At 40.1% G+C, this 18,686-nt stretch overlaps 1 protein-coding gene and 1 non-coding gene across 3 annotated transcripts in view; both read right to left on the minus strand.

Annotated features, from left to right (window-relative positions):
• Hs6st2 (heparan sulfate 6-O-sulfotransferase 2) overlaps nucleotides 1–18,686 on the minus strand; it is a 285,280-nt gene that overhangs the window by 95,583 nt on the left and 171,011 nt on the right. The gene's annotated exons all lie outside the window — the stretch shown is intronic.
• Trnaa-ugc (transfer RNA alanine (anticodon UGC)) lies at nucleotides 10,511–10,584 on the minus strand. Its single transcript has one exon. It is a non-coding gene; the product is annotated as a tRNA-Ala (tRNA).

Below are 18,686 nucleotides of genomic sequence, written 5' to 3' on the forward strand. Positions count from 1 at the left end.
CCAGTAACTGGAGGTCAAGGCAGGAGGTTTGCAAGTTCTAGGTCAGCTTCGGCAACTTAGTGAAGCCCTGTCTCAAAATAAAAAATAAAAGGGGCCGGGGAAGTAGCTCAGTGGTAAGGTGCCCCTAGGTCCACTCCCCAGTATTGGAAAAACAGGGGGCAGGAGAGAAAGATTTACATTGATTGATTCCAAACACTTTTAGAGACAGAATTCATTTTACAAATGAAATCTTCCAACATAAAAAAAAATGAGGTGATCTAATTGAAGAGGGGGTGAGGGAGGTCAAGGGAGAGGGGATGAAAGTAGAGATGCAATTAATTTCCCCACCTGCAGGAGGCAGCGGTTCTCAAAGTTTGGCACAAAAACTGTGGTGGTCTCCAAGACTATTCAAGGGTTCCTGAAGTCATTCCTTTCCCAAATATACATCTGTATGAGGCTGATTTTGCTTCATATATTCAACCCAAACATTGCAACTGATCAAGCATAGAAACTAAGAGGAAAACTCATGTATCATCTACAGAGCCATAACAAATAGGCTTGAAAAATATCAAACAGTGCCATTCACCAATTCTTATTTGCTTTGGAAATCGGTTATTTTTCACATAAACAGAATTGGTTTATATGTTATTTGTGATAATTGTAATAGGTGTACTACTGTTAATTTAAATGAATTAACACATTTTTGGAAGCTTCTCAGTTTTAAATTCTTATATGGTCCATATCAATAGTTACATCCCACATAAAAGAAAGCTCTTTGGAATCCTCAAGAATCTTTTAGAGTGTAAAGGAGTCCTGAGACTGAAGAGCTTGAGAATCTCTGAAGCAGATCATGATATAAATGGGAGTTTTGCCAAGCCCTGAAGTACTGTGTGGATCTAGAGGGCCCGAGGCAGCATTCAGGGTACCTCCTCTGAACACTGAAGGAACAAGTTTGAAAATAACCAATGAAGTCAAAACTCCTCATTTTAGAGACCAAAAAACTCACAGAAGGGAAGGATTATGAACTTGCAAGTCAGTGACAACTGAGGATGCCAGGGTGCATGCCTGTAATCCCAGCAACTTGAGAGGCTGAGGCAGGAAGATGGCAAGTTTGAGGCCTGTCTCAGCAACTTACAAGGCCCTAAGCAAGTTAGCAAGACCCTGTCTTAAAACTGAAAAATAAAAAAGGGCTGGGCATGTGGCTCAGTGGTAAAGCTCCCTGGGTTCAATTCCCAGTATCCCACACACACACCAAAAAAAAAACCAAAAAACACACAAGCAAAAAGAAAAACAGTTGGGGTTACATCTAGGTTTTCTTCAGATAGCTTCTCTTCCCTTATACTAGGCTGTCACAAAAATAGCACTGATAGGTACCATTTCTTGAGCTCAACACCATACTACCTGCATACCCTATAAATTCCAGATGAAGTCATACCCAGTGCTTCCTGTTTCCACTCCGCAAGCACATGTTTGGTCTGTAATACTTTATTTTTGCTAAAGGACCCTAGAAAATTAGGCAATAGGTTGCCCTCCCTCCACCACATTCATCTCTGAATCAAGTCGATTTTTCTCAGGATAAAAAAATTCAACCTGGCACCAATTTCTTCACCACATCTTGACAAGCAGCAAGTAACCTAACCCATTGATTCCTGAAAAGCCAGGAATCGATCAATTTAATCTTGAACCTGTACAGTTCAAGAAAAGACCACATCGGCAACAACTGGGAAATTAAGAGTAGTGTCTTGGCAACTTGCCATGTGGCAACCCCAGAGTGTGCCTTTGTGTGTCCTGCTCTCCTGCCCTCAGCACACCTCCCATCCCTTGAAAAGACTCTGCTGGGAAAGTGAGAGCTGAAAACACTGTTGAATTAATCCCTGGACTGACAGAGTGTCCCCACCATTGCTCACTCATCTCCCAGAATGGCAGAAATGAGATGGCCCATGGAGAATGGTTAGTAAGGGTGCCAAGCAAGAAGCACACATCAGAATCACCTGGGAAGTGACTGCAAAACACAGACCTGCAGAACTCTGCTCCAAGGGAAGTCTACTTAATTAGGGATGGATTATATATGTGTGTGTACACATAATCTTGGTGGGGAACCAATAAGAATCCTACTCTCTTTCCCTCTCTTTCCCCTACTTTGCAGATGGGGAAACAAAGGGAAAAGGTTTTAACTTAGAATGCATATAGAGTTCCAGAAACTGCTAGAATGAGAATCCAGATACCCTGATCCCTAGTCCAGGGCTTATATCACATAACCAGATTGAGCTTTGTCGAAAGGAAAATTAGTGCAAGCATGTATGTGTGTCATGGGGAGTGGGTCTCCCTCTTTTCTTCCAACTTGATCATTAGGCCCCTGCCTCTCACTTTATAGATGGAACCTGAGGACCAGAGAGGAGAAGGGGATCACTCAGGGTGAGACTTAGGACCCAGGTTTCTGTACTTTCTTGACTGTGTTCCTCCCACTGTGTTTTGACCCCTTAGTCACATCCTGAGAGAAACATATTATTACACATAGAATTTTATTATTATCCCTCCTAGCAAAGAGGCAAGCATTGTTAGAAACCAGTGCAATCTCTGATTCTATAGCATCAGCTCACCTTTGGGAACTGCTCTGACTGCTTATTTCCAATCTAAGGTCATATTTCAGGGCTTCCCTGGAAATATCAGTGAAGCCAGCACAGCAAATACAGACAAATGATGGTAAAACTAAAGAGTAGTGTCACAATGAAATAAATTATTTGCATAGGTGGGACTTCGTTTTAATTTTACTATTTTAAGGTTACATATTGTTTTCTGGCCTTTATGTATATTTAAGTATAGATGTTCTTGGAGCTTAATGTCAGTTTAAATTTCAGCCCTTGAAAAGTAATTTGTTTGCATGTTCAATGAACAAAACATTTCTTTTCAGCTTCAAAGACTCAGGCTCATGCATCATGAATCAAGGTTGCCTTTATCAAAATGAAAAAGGTCAGGCAATGTAGGCTTCTAACTCCAGTTTAGCCACCCTCTAAAAGAGAGAAATCAAGCTTTTGGTTTTCTGTCATAAGTACACATATGCCTTATTTTCTTTAGATATGGGTAAGATAGTACAAATGATCCTTCTGTGTCCTCTCCACAAACAAAACCGGCTAAATATTGCTCATTATGCCATTCTGGATCAAACCACTGGGAACACTCTGAACAATTTCCTCTTCTTCATGGGTCTCTTTTTCCTCCTATTAAATAAAAACATATCCCTAAAGTTAATTTAGCTCTGCCAGAATAAGGTACTGGATATAGAAGGGCTATCCCTAGAGGTAATTTTAAGTGATACTGATTTGTTCTATAAAGCAGTTTATAAGGTTTGAAGCCTTTTAGTCTAAGTAATCAGCAGAAAATTTTGACCCATGGCTTCTTAGGCAATCTTCTACCTCTGCCTTTTCTCTGCCCTTACTACCCTCAGAAAGTGGTCAACTTCCCCAGCCTCTTTCTCAGTGGCTCCATGGCTATTTACATTCCTTTAGACATTCCTATACTTCCAGAAATCTCTTGTCCTCATGCATTTTCCAATCTCTTAGTGTTCACCTACTAGAGCTCATAAGGGTGAAACTTCTCATTGACACATGACCAAGATATATTGTCAAGGGAGAATAAGAACAGGTTATTAGACAATACAGCCAGCATGCTCCTATAACCTCCAACCCCACAAGTAAACCAATCAGCCACTCTTTCTGATATGGTATATGTATAGACTAATTCAGGGTCTCCTTTCTTTGCCTCTTGAAGTTAATTAACAAATGAGAATTTTGGAAATTACCTCAAAGTATTTACAAATGAATTCTCTATTTTATCTTTCTTTGATCTTATCTGAGGTAATAACATTTGCAGAAATTCTCTTTTTCAAAAGCTGTTGAAACTCTAGTTCAATTTGAATTACTTAAATGGTTAGGACAATAGGATTCAGAATAGGACAAGACCTTAGAAAGTCTATATTAGAAAGACTAGATAAGATTTAACAGTGAGCATGGAAACATCTAGAAGAGTATCAGCAGTGGATCTGGAACTGAGGTGATATGATAGACTAAGTACTAAGCGATTTATGGTGTTTTCTCACTTAATCTAACATATCTTAAAACAGGATATTGTTATCTCTGTTTTAGAGATGAGGCACATCACAATTAAGCTACTTGTCCAAGGTTATTAAAGCTGAGTGGAGGCTTGAACCAGTCATGTGTTTCTAGAGCTTATAAACTTAACTATGCTTTAGGGTAGTACTATGTCAGAAAACAATTGCCTAGAGATCTTTAGACACAGGTTCTAGTCTCAGCCTTATTTTTTACTAACCTTCTACCTCTAAGAGATAATGAAAACTCCATACTATATAACACCAAGTTACAGACATCTCTAAAATTTCTCAATCCTCAGCAAAAGCAAGAAAATTTGCCAACGTAGATTTGCAGATGGCAGAGAAATGACAGAGATGGAATAGTTCACAATGATAATGAGGGCTTTAATCTTGTGAAAATGGCACTTCATTAGCCAAAAGGGAAGGCATGATCATAAACTGATTTTCAACTGGTCGGACTAGATGATTAGGACTACATACCTACAGGAATGTCCATGAAGTCTTTGAACTAGAACTTTAGAGACAGGTCTTGATTGTAGGCATTGACACTGCTCTCATAGCAAGAATAAGTCAGTAATATCTTGAAACAAAGGGAGGGGGAGAGAGGAGAGAGAGAGAGAGAGAGAGAGAGAGAGAGAGAGAGAGAGAGAGAGAGAGAGAGAGAGAAAAGAGTAAGGATCAAGCCTCAAAGAAATACCACTTGGAAGGAGAAGGAGGGAAGACCTAGCAACAAAGAAACAAAAGCAGAGAAAAAAATCACAACAAATAGTACATCATTCAATTCAAATGAAGACAGAATTTAAAAACTAGAGGTGAAATAAGGTGGTCAGATGTGGTAAAAACTAGTCAAAGGCAGTTACTCCCACTTGTGAATCCATACAGTCCACCTTCTATCTCAAGACATGTCTTTCCCCACAAGGGCTCCCAAGGTAAGGGTGAATCTCCCCTTTTTTCTAGATGCCTTGCATATAGTAGGCACTCAATGTTCTTCCATGGGACTGAATGGCACTCGACTGAACTAGTGTCAATCACCATAGTCGCACAGGTTCTCTCTTTACAAAGGCAAAAGGCTTCCTGAAATGCAGAGGAGCAGGAACAAAATCAGCTGCAACCACCAAAGCCCAATTTCTATACAGCATGTTCCATGTTGTCCCTTATAACCAAGTTCATATCATCGGTCATTAGTTACAGCACCTATGAATGAGATCAAAAAGAACAGTGATAGAAAAACCTGGAAAGATACGGTGTGTGAGCAGCAATCAGCACAGCCACAGCAGGGCATGTCTTTTCCAAAGAGAAAGTTGGTGGGGAAAGGAGGGGTGTAGGGATGTGTTTGGTGGTGTGTATGAGAAAAGGCCTAAGGAAAGATGATAATAACAAAAACTAAATAAATAAGAAGGCAATTTCATTATCATTTCAATTTGGGGGACCAAATTGTATTGTTTTCTTGATTTTTCAAACATACTGGAAAGATGTAAACATAAAAGAAAAAAAAAATAATGAGATCTTGTCAATGTCCTGAATCAGTTGTCAACTGAACCACTCCTCATACACAGCTGTCATTTGGTATTCCAGCTCCTCAGGAAAGGAGGCTTTGTACGTGACCAGAATGGTCACTGTCACACTGAAGGGGGTGGTATCAAGGCAGCAGAAGTAAGGCAGGCCAAGATATGGAGTCCAGAGGAAAGACGTGTCACAGAGCCTCTTGAGCAAGAGGTCAAAGGTATGGAAGGTCAAAGCAGGTGTCAAGACTGCTGTTGTGTAAATTCGCCAGAAGTTCCATGGAAAAAAAAGCATAAAAGATACCAAGTGGCAAAAAGTAGGCTGTGACAAGGGATTCAGGCAGTTAATCTTACCTGTGGGGTTAGGTATTTTTGTAAAGACCTGAGCAGGCAAGCAATCTGGAATAAAGGTATGTGAAGAGAGTTCTTAAGCACCAATCATCAGAGTGTAAAGAGGAAGCCTGATCCCAAGGCTTCCTCCAGGTTATGCTTGATATAGAAGTCCAAACAGAGCTGGGATATAATAGAGTTTGGGCCTGGAAATACCACAGAAAAGGAACTGTTGGAGTTGGAGACTAAGAACTCTGTGACTTTTCTTGATAATTCAGGATTGTGTACTACACAGCCTCTCCCTAAAAAAGAGGACTTTTGTAGCACTGATTAAAGTGCTACACATAACCTCAGTTTTCCTTTCTGTGAACTGGGAATTAGAAAAGAATATCACTGTGTCTGACTTGAAGTTTGTTCTAACCAATCCAAACATATAAAAACAACTCTGTTAATACTAGGTATGATACTCAAAGTCTCCTGAGTGAAATCCATTATGAATGCTCCATCATGGAAATGAAAACAAACACATATAGCTTCTGGTAATTGTTTTTCACACTTTTTTTCTCATTTTAAGGTTTAATATCCTTTGTGTGGTGTGGGGGATACTGGGGATTTTCAGCCCTTTTTAAAGTTTAAATTATTTTGATACAAGGTCTTCCTAAGTTGCCAGACTGGCTTCAAACTTGTAATCCTCCTGCCTCAGCTTCCTGGGTAGGTGAAATTACAGGTGTGCCCTACTGTGCCAGGCTAAGGTTTAATATACTTTAAGTAATCTCTATTCCAAAAATTTTATTTACCGTATTAATTATAATTTGCAATACTTCTAAATACAGGATAGCTGACTATATTCCTAATGACATGCTGCAAGTCACAGGCTCCTCCATCAAGGCTGGTATATAGTAGTGCAGCATTCATCACAAATCACCTCTCATCTTATACAACTGGTTATATCGAATTTTCTTTTACATATACATTGCCCAGCACTATACTAAGCACAAGGAAGGCATACTCTTAATCTTGCTGAATGAGAGAATTGATAAAGATGAACACATAAATGAATGAATAAACAGACAAATCTAAGATGGAAGGGTAGTATCAGGTGATGGGTCTGAGTATCTTAGCAAAATATAAGACTCCTCCTTGCCCCTCTTGAATAAAAACAACAACAACAACAACAAAGACTCAATGCAGATGGATGCTTTATGAATGAAACAAAAGGACTCATATGTCCACACTGGTAGGGAACAAAGGAGATAGAACAGAGTTGGGTTGATAAGAATATTGGTAGGAATGAGACACATGGGCCACCAGAAAAGTAATTTCATTTTGTACCAAAAGGCAAATCAAAACTCACAAAATAAAGATCTGAGCTGCAAGGTATCATGGAACTCTTCTCACTTAACTCTAATTTTACACATGGAAGTTCTGAGACCCATATGTCATATGGGAGGTACTAGGGTACAAGACTCCACCTGACAAAAGCCAAACAGCTAGACTCTGTGGGGAGCCAAGCAAAAGCCTCTTCCTGGGCTCAGGGAACACAGTAAAAAGTGGTGGCAAAGCTAATTTCTATAGCCATGCATGGGCCCAAGAGTCTCTTCTTGGTAAATCATTTAGCCTTGACATATCTTAACACTGAACAAAAACTTTGCTCTCAAGAGATATGCATTGATGTATGAGAACTTAGTGGATAGGGTTCGGATTAACTGGAGTGAGACAACATTTAGGAATTGGGTGGTAGCAAACACACACACACACACATACACACACACACACACGACTTTATTGGCTTCCATTTTTAAAACCTTTATCTCCAGCTCCTCTCCCTTTAACAACATGGTAGGGAGAGATGGTCTGGAACTATGGCACCAGTCCCTGCCCGGAAGCCCATCTGCTGTAATAAATTCAACCTAAATACTAGTTTGACAAACTTTCTAATAGAATCAACCAATTGTTTCTCTGACTCATTTCTGTAAATCCCTCAGGTCAATTCTGGGAAAACACTCAAACCAGCGGAAGGCGTAAGCACAGCTGTTGGGCATTTCTCTGGATAGAGCTTGCTCCCCTAGGGTAAGTGTGAAGGCCCCAAACCTAGGGCAGGGAAGTGCCAGCTGCAGCAGCCTACACATTAGGCATGCTGGAGCCTCCTGCAGAGTTCCAAGATCCAGTTCCTGGAAGTAGGCGTCTCTGCTCCAGGCAAGAGGCCAGCAGGGTTGATCAGGACCTCACCATGTTGGCTCCCATGGCCAGTGCCTATGCTATTCTCAAACCCACTGAGCTGGCTCTGTTCTCCACCAATCCTTGCATCTAGGCCAGAGCAAAGTTCTCACCTAGTCCTGACCTGAACTGGCAGCCCTCAGTGAGTGACTTCCCTCTTGGAACTCTCACTGCCCTCTGAGCAATCATCTATATTGTCTTTTCTGTTATGTTCTACATTCCAGTATGTTTTGCTTGCTTCTTCAGCTAGGGTGATAACTCTACTGTGTCTCTTCCTTGCCCTTCCTAATAGCCTTGGGATGGGATGGGAATCAGATCTCGTGTACAAAGATAATCCACTTTGTCTAACTCACAGATACCCTCCCGAGGTCAAAGACAGTTGTCTCCCTGCCTGTTGCTTTCTCCTGATGTTGACAAATTCAAATGGGTTTGAAACTAGACCTTGCACGGGAAGTATACAAATGTTTTCCAAAGGCGTGATGCAGAGCTGTGGGAAAAGAATGGAACAAGATTGCTGACAGTTATAAGGGAACCTCTGCATTTTGATATCAACAGTTAATCTACTGTGTCACACCTCTTAGGAAACTAAACGAAATGCAGTAACTGCTATGACATTGAAGCTGTGTTGCAAAAACGATTTTGTGGAGCAAATAACTATCTTATACTGGCTATTTTATGCCCTATTGAACAACCAGCAGTTTTTGAAAACAACGTTTCATAAATATGGTTGCAGGTTCCTGGGTGGAGACTACCAGGATTTGCAGCCAGGAGGATTCATCACTTCCTCATTCTCCACCTAAGATCTTCCCTTGTTTGTCAGATCTACTCTGGGCCTTAGCTAGCATGTAGTGCCACATTCAAGCACATTTTCCAGAGACAAAAAATAATACATATGAGGTTCTATGGGGAAGAGTTGGAACTATAGCAAGGCCAACATAAGCTCAATTACAGGATATATGTGTAGGAAACTGACTCTGGATACTGTAGAAATACAGAACAAGCCTCGGACTGGAAGAACTTAAATTGCAATCCTGTCTGTTACTGAGTCACCTAAACAAAACGTCACTTTATCACTTGGTATAGTGGCACACACCAATAATCCCAGCTACTCAGAAGGCTGAGATAGGAGGATCATGAGTTCAAGGCCAGGCTCAGCAACTTATGATACCCCAACTCAAAAACAAAAATTTAAAAGGGTTTGGGATATAGCTCAATGGTAGAGCACTTGCCTAGTAGATATGAAGCCCTGAGTTTAATCCACAGAATCTCAATCTCTCTCTCTCTCTCTCTCTCTCTCTCTCTCTCTCTCTCTCTCTCTCTCTCTCTCACACACACACACACACACACACACACACACAAAGTCACTTTACCATTGGGAATCACTGCAATTCAGGATTCTGGTCTGGAATATCTGGAATATGCAGATTAATGTAACATTCCCTCCCAGGGTTATGGAAGAAAAAGGTGCCTTTACAAGCTTCATGAACTTATAAATCACTAAAGGTGGACAAGGGGTAGGCTCATCATTATGGGTATGTTTCGAAAAAGCAGTCTCAAGAGTCAGTGAGTTCCTTAAGTACAACATATAAGGAGAAGCTGCTTGAACATGTGTGTTGGGAAGTCACTGGGGACTTTGGTGGCACTGGTGGGGTTGCCACTAGATGCACTTCAAAGTCCTTTTAAGCTTAAACTGCACGAGTCTGGAATGTACAGGCTTTGAATAATTTTCTCAGTGTGATCTTGTGTTTGAGTTGAACAATCATTACCATAAATTCATTTTTTATTTCTATCAGTATTTTTTCTGATTATAAAACTAAGAGCTGGAGATGTATGTAGCTCAGTGGCAGAGCACTTGCCTAATATGTGCAAGGCCCTGGGTTCCATCCCTAGCATCACACAAATACACACACACACCAAAAAAACCATAATTAAAAATAAAACTAAAAAATATGCATTATAGAAAGTTGGAGAATATGTAAAAGTATAAAGAAGAAAAGCAAAATCACCAATAATCCCTTAACATAGAAACAATCACTATTTACATGGTGTATTACATTTAGTCATTTTTCCAACCATCTTATTCTTTGATCAAAATTGAGAATTTCAAAATGTTTTTATCAGTGCATTAAAGGTATACATGATATTGGGGTTCATTTTCACAGTCATGCATGTATATATGGAATATAATTTGTTCCATTTCGGTCCCTAGTAATTCCTATTTTCTTCCCCTCTTCTTTCCTCCTGTTCCTCTTCCTCTGCTCTACTGGTCTTCCTTCTATTTATTTATTTTTACAAATTGAGATATTTTTACTAAGTGGGGACATGATTAGTTTTGTACCCTAAAATGATTTGTGTGAGTGTGTGTGTGTGTGTGTGTGTGGTGCTGGGGATTGAACCCAGGGCCTTGTGCATGCAAGGCAAGCACTCTGCCAACTGAGCTATACCACCAGCCCCCTAAAAGGATTTTTTAAAAACTATTATATCATATACATTTTCCTATACCTTAAATTCTTAAATATTCCCTAATATTATGATTTTGGATAAGCAGCTGAGTGATATTCTAGTCTATGATTGTACATTAGGTAATGCTTTTTAGATATTCAGAGTCTTGTAGTTTATTCTATTATGAGCAATGTTTTAGTAAAGATCTGTATGCACCAATATTTGTGTCTGATTATTTCTTTAGGGGAAGTTTCTAGCACCAAAGCCATAGGATTAAAGAATACAAATATTGTTAATTCTCTTAATCACATTACCAATATGTTCTCTAGAAAGGCTGAGTAATTTATCATACCTACCTACAATATATATAAAAAAAAAAAATCTATTTCACTAACTCTTCTTCCACCCTGGGAATTTTTATTTTAACACTTCTCAGCCAATTTTATACCTAAAAATAATTTCCATTGTTAGTTTTAATTTACAGTTCATTGATTATTTACGAAGATGATTTTTTGCCTTTTGTTTATTAGCTATTTGTACCTAATCCGTTGTGAATTGTCCTTTGTATTAGCCCCTTTTAGGATCTACAATTCACACTGCTCTGCAGATGTAATCAGTTCTGAGCCATCAATACCAAAGGAGATGAGGGGGGTGCTCTGAATGAACCCACCCCATCAGAAACTCCTAGAGCTTCTCTCCCAGCAAAACACTCACAATAGCAGGGTGGGGGTTGGGGGAATGAAGCGAGAGTGGGACTGAAATCCAGTGGTGATTTGTATTTCCCTGCGTTTATTTCTCCTGCTTTGCTTCTTGTATAAGAGCTAATGAGCAGCAAAGCTGACAAAAGACTAAGAAAAGAGAGAAGAAAGGGCATGCTTAATCCCTTAACTGGGACTGTGGAATGGATGGGGTTTGCCTAGGGAAGAAAACTTTCAAGACTTTTTTTTTTTTTTTGTAAGCCATGCAGTTCCTCAAATGTACCACTGGATGGCAATCCTCCATTGGTTAGGCTAAAAGTTAATAACTTCCAAGGGTAGGGAAACTGAGGAAGCTGCTGTGGAAACTAACAAACAGGCTCATCATGGTGGTTAACAGTTAAATAAACGCATCCTTTAGACACCACTAGGAGCAAGGATGGCTAGTGTGCAAGGAAATGAAAGGCAAGGATTATGCATCATAGAAGATGAGACTTCATGGACATGGGCTAAGGAAGATCAGGGGAGGAGGAAGCCATGTCTTCCAAGTTTTTTGTTCCTACTTTTTGTCTGCTCTATTTTGGGTACCATTTGATCTACTTCTTTGTGCTTGAAAAGGCAAAAATTACCTACTTTGAGCGTGTAATTTTCAGTAAGTACTATACGCTTCCCGGCAGTCAGAGCAGGGTGCATGCTTCTGCACTGTTAAAGACTCTGAATTGCCCAAACCTGGCCAGCTGAGCTTCCAAAGCTGTTCAGGAAAGCAGGGACAAAGTTCCTGGGAGCAGAGAATGGAAAGCAAACTCATAGGCACCTTTAAGACTTGTTCTAATCTTTAAGGCAACATGGCATAGGAGAAGCAGGTCAGGTTTAAAGGTATTAGTGTCTGGCTCATTTCAGCTTGGAATTAGCTGTGTGATATTGGGTAAGCTACCACACCTCTCTAAGCCTTGGAATCCTACTCTGTGGAATATTAAATAACAATATCTACCTCACAGCATGCAAGAAATACTACTGTATTTGTTATTACTTTTACCAGGTCCTTGTACCCTCCAGGGATAAAAGAGCAGTACATATACTAGTTATTAAGACCCTGAGATTTGGGCATGAGATGTGGCTAAATGGAAGAGTGCTCGCCTAGCATACGCAAGGCCTTGGTCCCTATCACTGCCAAAAAAGTAAAAGAAAAGAAAAGAAACGGCTCCAGGATTTGGCTCACACGGTGCTGGATCCTACTGTGGATGTACAACTATCTTTGTGTGTGTTGGGGTGTGTGTGTGTGTGTGTGTGTGTGTGTGTGTCCTGTGGATTAAACCCAGAGCCTACCACTGAGCTACCCCCAGCTATGAGCTGCAACTTATTAACTGTGTGTTACCTTCCATGAGTCATCAGTCTTCTCTACCTTAGATACTTCCCTGTAAGAAAATAATAATAAAACATACACCATAGAATTTTATAAAGATTAAAAGAGAAAATGTACACAAGAGACACAGCATGGTGCCTGACAGACATTACATAGTCATTGGTAAGTACTATCTCTGATAATGGTCATAGCATTATAGAAAAGCTTGCCCAGTCTTCAGAGAGCAGTTTTGAGACAAAGGATCTGCACATCTAGTCCTCAGGTGAGATGGCCTTGGTGGTCAGCCAGTGTGTGGAACTAGGCAGATCTGAGAATAAACATCCATGGGAGCTAACACAGGACAAAATCCAAAAAAGAATCCTGCTATTTCAAACTATGTGCCATTTGCCTACAATATGGTTTTGGCCCTTTACAAAAGCTCAAGGTTGAGCAAAAGTGTTCCCTTTTATTCAGTTGTTTCTCTTGATGTTACTTAAATAGTCAAAGGTCAAATCAGAAGGAACATTCAATTGCAACCCCCTCTGAAAACTGAGACCCAGAGATAGGCAATGGCTTTGCCAAAGTCACAGAGAGAATCAATTACATAGCAAGAAAGGTATTCCAGACTCCAAGGCCTTGAAGTGGGGCACACCCCCTGTGCACTCCCCCTAGGCAGGCTACTTCATGGATGGACTTTTACAGAATCCATTTTGTAAAGGACAAACAAGGATTATCCCAAATTTGAATGAGTCATTTTTGTGTATCCTCAGCTAACCTTATTTGATTGGCCAAATTTCTACAACAGGTGCAAATGTGCAAATATGGATTTTGTTTGTGTATCTTTCACTTGAACTTGACACTTATTTTTATGCATCAATTTAATAAAAAAAGTATGTGAATAATCCATAAGTCATGCACAGACATCTGGTTTTTCATGTCACTACATAATTTTCCTAATTTTATGAAGACTATGTCAATATTTAAAAGCATACATGTTTCTTATATTCCCCAATATTTAAAGGATTGAGGAATATAAAGTAAACCCAATCGGGTCCTATCTAGGCACAATGGTAACATTCCAGGTAAATGCCACCAGATGCAGTCAGGATTCTCTGTAAGTCTAAGTGAGAAATAGACATGTCAATTCAGGATTTGCAAAACCACAAAGAGTGACAGAGAAGATGGTGGCATGAGTAGCACCACAGCAAGTCTCAAAAGACCTCAAACTGCCCAAATAAATAGCAATACACAACACCTAATAAAAATGCAACCAAAATAATCAGGGGAGCAGAAGACAAAGAGCTGGTGACTAGCTGAGAACAGTGGTCAAAAGTCAAGTGAGGTTTGACAAGGATAAAGGTCAAGCTGCAGACTGAGCTTAGAATATCAATTAGGTAGAGACCTGATTTCACAGCAGTCCATACATTGGGACCTTGGGGGCTTTTATTTATAGAAAGCTCAACATCAGCAAACAGAAGGATGCTCAGGGGAGAGTTAGGAAATGAACATATTCCAGAGCATGGATCTGGATGGGTCTGGGTTTATTTTGCATCTCATAATCCCTGTGGGTGCAAATGGCAAATCAAAGTACAATCAAAAGAAGAAGGTTGGAATGACAAGTAGTAAAGAAAACATATCATACTGGGGGGAGTAATTGAAGAACTAGGACAATTTTTAGGAACTACCATGAAAATGGTGATGACTTATAATTGTAATAAGACAAAGTGGTCAATCATTTATTGACCACTTACAAACCAAGCAATGGTGCAAAGTTCCTACATGATCTCATTCTTCAGCTATGACAGAGCATGATCAAAGTGGAACCTACTAAAAGATTTTAAACTTGTCCAAGCCATCCAGCCAGGAAATGGCAGAGTCAGAATTCAAACCCAGGCCATCTGATACCAAAGTATGTGTCCTATCCACTGTACCCATTATTCTTAATAAGGATCATCAATGTCAGCATTTATTACATGCTTTCTATGTATATGCATTGAGGGATTTTCTAAGCATTTTTCATGCCTAATGTCACTGTACCTTCCTAACAACCATGTGAAGTACATAAGATATGTATTCCTATGGCCAGAGGAAATAACTGAGGCTCAGAAAGGACAAGTCACTCACTCAAGTTCACACAGCTAAGAAGCTGCAGAGTCTGACTGCAGAGTTACACTGTTCTGTTTTCTCTAAAGGAAACTTGTGGGTAATGAACTACATTGCCCCAGAGATTTGAACCATGTCCATGTGATGAGAGAAAAGATCCATGCATCCTCATGGTGCTCTAGTGTACTTAATATTTTTACTCAAAATCTGGTTCCAATGGCTTGAACCAAATGGGCTCCAACAATTGCTATGCAGATTCTTTGGCATTAGTTGGTTACCTGTCCTCCCAAGTTACAGTGGTATAGTTCAGCTTTCTTGAGAAACTGCAGTGGCCCAGTCAATAATATAATGTATCAGTCCACTGGTTAAATTTTTTTTTCACCCTATTGACTGACTGTACAGAATATATTGACTGCTTCAGGGTTATGTAAACACAGCACCCTCCCATCAAGAGCTCTCTCAGTAAGCCCCAAACCTCAAAAGCCCCAAAATCAAAGATATGCTTCCACCATGTGTAGAGCATAAATTCAGACCAAATAAATGAATGAATGGAGGACAAGCATCAAACACTCACAGTTTCAAATTACTTAAAATGACTTGAAACTTGCTATAAAACTGCTCTGGCTATACTATTTAGAGTGCAGTTCTGAAACAATTTTTTCAAAAAGTACATGTGAAATTCTGTAATTTGTGAGGAAGAACTAGATGTGCTGACTGACCAATTGAGTCAAACAAAATCATTAGTGTCTGGGGGCCTTTTAAAGCACAACAGGGAAAGCACTGCTTCCCCCAGATACTTCTTACCCTTATCCACATGCTTGATGTTTATTCAGTTGCAGCTCAGACTGAAGCAAAAACTGCAGGTAAGAATAGAATTAGTATCTTTTTCAAAATCTGTTGTGTCTCAAACCATCAGAGTTGGGGAAAATCCTGAGTACTGGAGTAAAGGATCAAAAGATTTTATTTTAGAGTTCCTTAGAAAATAACTGAGAATAAGGAGTGAACACATTTCCAACTTCTACTTAGAGCAATAGTTCTCAATTATAGTTGCACCTTAGAATCATCAGGAGAAGCCAGACATGGTGGCACATGCCTGTCATCCCAGCGACTCAGGAGGCTGAGGCAGGAGGATTGCGAGTTTGGTGCCAGCCTCAGCAACTTAGTGAGACTCTGTTTCAAAATCTAAAATAAAAAGGGCTGAGGATGTAGCTCATTGGTAAAGCACCCCTGAGTTCAATCCCCTTCCCCTAAAACAAAATCATCTGGAGAGTTCTTAAACACATCCAGGCCTGACTCGTGAGATTCTGATGAAATTGGTCTGAGTGGGCCTGAGCATCAATTGTTTTCCCTATTAACTCTTATGTCAGTTTTTCTTTTTTCTTATGTAAAATTTTAGGTTTTTAAAACAGGAAGCATTAAGAATGATGAATATAGATTAGTATGAATTTGAAAGCAAGCTATGTTTCCTGTGACTCATCATTAGCTGTCTCTCCTACAGGTTGAGTATTTGTTATCCAGAGTGCTTGGGAACAGATTTCAGATTTTTTTTAATATTTGCACATACATAATGAGATATCTCAGGTATGCACTCAAATCTAAGCACAAAATTCATTTGCTTCATATATCCCTTATTCATATAGATTAAGGGTAATTTTATGTGATATTTAAAACAATTTATGTGTTTTGACTGTAACTTGTCACATGGGTCCGATGTACAATTTTCCACTTGTGGCAACTTGACAATGCCCAAAAAGTTTTGGATTTTGGAGCATTTCAGATTTTTGGATTAAGAATGCTCAACCTGTCCAGCATTGGCTACAGTACAAAAAAATGTTTTGCTCATTTTTCTGTAGAAAAAGAGTCTAAGCCAAAGATATTGCCTCTGATGACCTGAGATCCTGCAGGTATATGGCTGTTAGGAACAATGACACCTTTGAATGCAAACTTATAGAGTTCACTCCCAGGCCAGAGAACCGATACCAAGCCACATTTAGGTAAGGACACAAATATTCTGACCTGCAGCTCTGGCTTCCTCATCATCAGCCAAGCTGCTTCACTACCTCCGCTTCTTTCCCATAGTGTTCATGCAAAGCAGAACAGAATCAGTAATGCACTTTTGGCATAATGATAATCTATTGAGCAAACTGCACCCCATTTCTCACAGCCTATAGTCACAGATACCCAAGAGAAACAAACTATAGGGTTGTATTAGTGTGCCCACGGCAGATGGATTGTCACAGAGAAGGGCCATCTAGGATCTTTGCTGACAGAGTGAGTATCAAGAAGCTCATTTGGATTGTTCATTTTTCTACCTGGAGTGGTTCAGTTTTTCATTCACTGAGGAAACAAAAGTTCAACTTTGTTACTACGGGAATCTAAGTCCTGAACCATTAAAAAAAAAACATTTATTGTCTACTCTGGGCTAGATCTTTATGTTGTGCACTGGAGATGCAGAGATGATGTGGCCCCTGTTCTCATAATGAGAGTTGCAATTTTAGCTATGTCTCCAAGGGCTACATGACCACTGTGACAGAAGAAGATGTGTAAACAATGACACAGATTGTTACAAGGGCTGAGGCCAGGGGGAGTTGTGCCCCGCAGTTTTGAAAATCAGGGGATATACTCTGGAAGAGGTGATGTCTAAAACATACCTTTCCATGGTGGTTTGAAGACAAAACCTGTTCCAAAGGGGGATTTAGGTCTATAGCATGACTGAATCTCCTCTGCAATTGAGGAAGTTCATTGATTCTCTAACAAGGCATATGATGGGATGCTTGTAGGTAGGGAAATGTGACTAGAAGGAGACAAGACAGTTTACATGAGGGAGGGGAGCAACAAGTTGGCCTGTCCCTCTTTTCCCTACCTTGGTCCACTGGCAACTATATTTACTTCACTGTCTCTATAGGAAAATAATCTGCGTTTGGGCCTCCTTCTGAGAAAGATCACAGCTTGTAGTTGGTGCAAAGGCTAGGAGAGTTGTAATTATGGCTATGTCTCCAAGGGCTATGTGACCATGAGAAAATCCCTTCCTCTCTTTGGGCCTCAGTTTCCCAGTTTGTACAGGAAGGAGTTGGGCTCAGTGTTTTCCAAGAGCCTTTTAGGTGCTCATACTCTCAGAGCCTTTGCTTGCCCAACGTTAGACAGGAAAGGGGCAAAAACTAGAATCCAGTCAATGAGCAGAGAGTCACCTGTCATCTTTTTGTAGATTCTAGGGCCACCTGAGGATGCTGGCCCTCAAAGCCTCACACCCTCCACATTGGAGGCTGACATCCTCCTCCCCACTATGGTGAGAGAACAGCAGGCTTACAAGGTTTGGAAAATGAAGGTACAGGAAAGACATGCCATTAGTGACAAAAATCCTACATTATTTTCTTTTATTTAGAAAAAGAAAAAAGGCTGACATTTTTTTCAAAATAAAGCCGCTGCTTCTGTGCTACAATGCACGGGCCAGTCAGCATGTCTGCGAATCAGACATCAAATATTTTCTTTCTTCTCCAACATAGCTCTCTCTGTGGGAACAGAGAATCTAGTATCAATAACAGCATTAGAGGGAAACTACCCTTTAACATAGCTAAGCTGCAATTCCAACCTGCCAATCAGGAGAAAAGACATTCCAAATCCTATAGCCATTACTGTCTACCTCTTTTCTTTTGAAGAACCCTTTGATTTCTTTCTTTCTTTTCATCTTCTTTGGCTTTTCAAGCCAACCCCGAACACTTTGGTGATACTCAGGAGTTCGTTAGGAGTTTCCCTCTTGTTAAGCCTCACTCAGCAAAGGACCATTCGTAATGGACCAAAATAAATCTTCTCAGGTACAACTCCTCTCTCTCACAAAGCTGCTGTCCTTGTCTGCCACCACTACTATCACCATTTAAGGGAAAGTGATTACAAACTAAACACTGGTGCCCAAAGAGGAGCCACCCATAATTATACACACTTGGCCATCTGCAAATGCTGAGCTGGATGAG

Source organism: Marmota flaviventris, chromosome X (genome assembly GCF_047511675.1).
Source record: "Marmota flaviventris isolate mMarFla1 chromosome X, mMarFla1.hap1, whole genome shotgun sequence".
NCBI lineage: Eukaryota > Metazoa > Chordata > Mammalia > Rodentia > Sciuridae > Marmota > Marmota flaviventris.